We start from the raw sequence: 4,120 nt of genomic DNA, 5'->3' as shown, positions 1-4,120 counted from the left end.
TGGGCTTTTTTACACGACAGTCGTTTCAAACTAACTTTTACGCCCCCACGGCCATTTACCCCAAGGTCGCGATGACCTGGAAGGGACCAAAACATTTCCTTAAAATCGCATTTCCCGCTGGGGCCGAGTGGCTGAGAGGCCCGCAGTGGAACCCGCAGCCGATCTGCTTTGCAGGCGACGAAGGCGAGCAAGAAGCAGGGCCAAGTTCCTTAGAGGAAGCGCCTTGTTTGGCAGTGGGAGAAAGTTTCTGCGAAGCACAATCAAGGAAGGTATTTCAAAAGATTTAAAGCAATCACTCGGTGTTCTGGAAAACCATCTCTGGCCGCTGGTCAGAGGCAGGGCTGTTTGGCCTCACGGTTTACGCAATTCAAAGAAAGTTGCTTCGTGTCTTTAATCTGTAGCAACTCTCGCACCGCTTCTGTTGACTGCTTTAACCGCGCTGTGCAAAATCTGTGCCTTTGTTTGCCAGTCAAGAGATGCACAGTTCTTCCTTTCCTCTGTTTTGAGCTTGGCTGAACAGAACTAGCTGCGGTGTTTGCACTCAAAACATACATGTGTTTCTTTTATTTGGTAGTAAATAGAAGCTGGCTGTGTATAGCAAACAGCAGAGAGTAAGATATAAACTTCCCGGCCACCAGATTTGGGGCTTCAGAAGCCTTTTGCCTCTGGAGGGCTGAAGTTGAGATTAGCCCCAGTGGAGGCAGCGATTGATCAGTGCCCACCGCCCAGCCGCCGTGGACTCCTAGTGAAGAAGTTTGGGAGGTTGGTATTTTTTTTCCCCCTGAACCCTGTGGTTTGAAAATGATCTAATGCATGGGAGTTGGAAGTGTTGCTTTCTGCTTGGAGCACGCATGCCGTGAAGGGGATGCAGTGAACGTGCCCAGGTCAGAGAGCTGAAGTAGATGCGAGGGGAAGAGGAGTGCAAACAAATGCATCTGTTCTCGGTTCAGAGGAAACAATTCAGCTTTGAAAGAGTGGTGGGGATCCGTGTTTTTCAAATATGCTGCAAGTGTCCCTGTAATCATCACTTTACTCTATCGACTCGGTATAGTGTGCAAACGGAATGAGAAGACCATTAAGAGCATTAACAGATTGGTACAGCATAATGCTTCAGTTCATATTGATCGTCAAACGTCTGTAAAATATTGTTTCAAATGAATCTATTGTTCATGTGCTCTTTAGTGAGCGCTGATGACCTTGATTTGTTCTCAAACAGCCGAATTATCCTTCCCCGGCTCCATCTGATTAGCAACTTTGCGAGCTTTGCGTGGGGGCACAGGACAGGCGGCAAAGGACAGGAGCCCCGTGTCCGGCCAAGAAATAGCCCGTGGTGATCGCTCAGATCTACCGAGTCGGCCGTAGTTTCTGCGAGAGCTCCTAGTTAATGCGCTCATTACAATTCCTGCATTTCTTCTATCAGCTCTGCCCTTGGCGAAGTCATAACCTAAATCCCCACATACCAGCCCACGTCTCTCCAGTCCTGTTCTCCCTTTCAGACACCCACCCTGGTGCTTCCCTTCACGGGATCTGCAGGATGCCTAAAACCAGCAGCGTTTTATGCAACGCATGGTTTAAAAGGCAACGTTGCCAGTATAGCAATTAAACCTCTCCATAGTACTCACCTAATCAGAGATCGGAGGAGTGTAAATAGGAGGGGATAAGAAAAAGGCAACTATATGTATTCTTATTTGTTTCTCTCTCCCTGTGCGTGCCTAAGAAATATATTGACTAGTTCAACAAAAGCATCCTCCACTCAACACCTACCCAGGGATATATTCCCAACCTTTACTGAATAAATTCAACAGCTAAACGTTATCTCGCAGTTTCTGACCACTGCCTTTTACACCTATGCCAGAAAATTACCCAAGCTAAGGGTCTTAAATGTTTAAATAAATAACAAGTAGAGAGAGGAGGGGAAGTGATGCGTCCAAACCTCTGCAACCCTCCCCCTGAGTTTTGCCCCAGTGGCTCTCCAAACATGGCACTTCCCTGGCACTACAAGGCTGCAGGCGACAAAGTCTTGCGGGTGGGGACTTCAGCTTACACCTTTCTGACCGCTCCCAGTCACTCATGCATATTTCAAAACCCAAATCCAACCAATCGCAAGTTTCCCTGCAGAGCAACATAACTTCTTTGGGCGCGACTCTGATTTACACTCCCTCTTTGAAAGCAGAGCGGTTCACGCGGGATGCCCACGCTGTGCCATCAGCCTGGCCATCCCGCTGACTCGGAAAGCGGCGGCTTGATAGGAAAGACAAAAACAATCCCCCCCCCCACCAAAACAAAACCCCTCTGCTTCTCTAAGTTTTGGTCACCTGCTTGGCTTCTCCTGAGCGCTAATATTTTAAATAAATATAAAGGATCTCCTGCTCTCCTCAGCTCTATTCGCTTTCATGATGGAGTGGAACCATCAGATTTTCATCAAAGTTCTATTAAGTGAAACATAGGTTGCAGGGCACCCTCTGATTGAAACAGTTTAAATTTTAATTGTGTTTTTAATTTGACATATAGTTGCAGAAAGGAATGACACTACAACGCCAAGGGGCGGTCGATTTTCTTAATTTCTCCCAGAGGAATTGATGAGTCTATCAGGCCACTAGATTGGAAACACATTAAAGCTCTCTGGTTAGGTTGTTAATTGGAACTTGATGGATAGGGGGCCTTGGATAGGCTATGCTGATCCAATCTTCACGACTTTCTGTTTTCCAATAAATTACACAATTCATTTTCCAGCCCCAGATTACATAAATTGTACACCTCTAGGGCTCTCTTTTTCAAATAGGGAGCTCTTTTCCCCAAAAGCCTATTGCGAGATGTCATTTGCACCAAAAAACGAGCAGCAGAGGCTCTTGAATGAAAATCGAAACATAATCAACGTTTATACTTAGACAATTTATTGAGATCATTTTCTCTGGTATTTCCTTATTTTAAAGTTTGGACGCGCCATATATCATAATCCACACGTGTAAAGGGGACTGTGTTTAATATTTATCGAAGCTTGATTCCAAGATCAAACTTGTTTATGACTTCATCTGTCATTTCAGAGGGAACCTTCTCCCAATATTACAGCCGCTCAACAACCCTATTTTCCAACTGCTGCAAAAGCAGTGGAGATCAATTTTTATTAGGCTCCTTGAAAGCTTGCTCAGGGCCACTTTAATATTGAGCATTGTAATAATCTGGAGATCTAAACTTTAAGCGTTCCTTCTGTCTTGGAAAAGTGCATCTTACTGTAGCCATTTGATCATATCATACGTGCGAGGAGCTGAGCTGCCTTCCCAGAAACGCGAGTATCTAAATACGCAGAACCGGGGGAAAGGAGAGTCTGTTTCACATATTTCCTTGCTGCAATCGCTGGCTTCTGCCCTGCTAAATATTTGATCGCATGGTAATGAAACTATAGCTGGGATGCTTCCACCACCTGAAGGAGAAGTACCAAAATAAAACCCACTCCCGGGGCGCTCTGCATGGGCAATGTGGGGCACTCGGAATTATTCTCCCCCTCTTCCCCCTGCAAAAAACAAAAATAAAATAAAATAAAATAAAAATAATAAAGGTTGGCGTTGGTTATTAATTCCGGAAGTGAGAAGGAAAACCGCCCCCCCCCAAAAAAGCATTTTTAGCTTATCTTTCTCCTGACAGATGTGGTCATTTAACAAGTTTCGACTGAAATGGGTGTATAAAATCTGCCCATTTAGCTATGACAGGGCAGATTTCACGCCCTGTCTGCATCGGTTGTAAATTCTGCTCCAGCTCTGCTCCAGTCAGGAGTCCCAATACATCACGGTTTCACAGAGGACTCTGCCCTGCGCGAGCATATGCTCGGGAACAGCAGCGCAGGGGCTCCGCCGCCCCCGGGAAGAACAATGGGGCCGCCCCGCTCTCCCCGGCCGGGCTGCGGGGCTGCCGGGCGCCCTCGCCTCTGCGGGCTCGCTTTGGAGAGGGGACGGGAGCAGCTCTTCTCCCCTCTCTCTGCAAAGATCCGGGGGACAACAGCCCCTTGCAAAATAAAAGCAATGGCCAGCTGTGCCATTCACTGGGTCTGAATGAAAGGGGGGCTTCAAGGGAAACAGCCCTGCAGGTTTTTTTGTTTTGTTTTGTTTTTAAACTATGCCAGTGT

Source organism: Crocodylus porosus, unplaced genomic scaffold (genome assembly GCF_001723895.1).
Source record: "Crocodylus porosus isolate Cpor-Errol unplaced genomic scaffold, CroPor_comp1, whole genome shotgun sequence".
Taxonomy (NCBI): domain Eukaryota; kingdom Metazoa; phylum Chordata; order Crocodylia; family Crocodylidae; genus Crocodylus; species Crocodylus porosus.
This window is presented reverse-complemented; position numbering follows the sequence as displayed.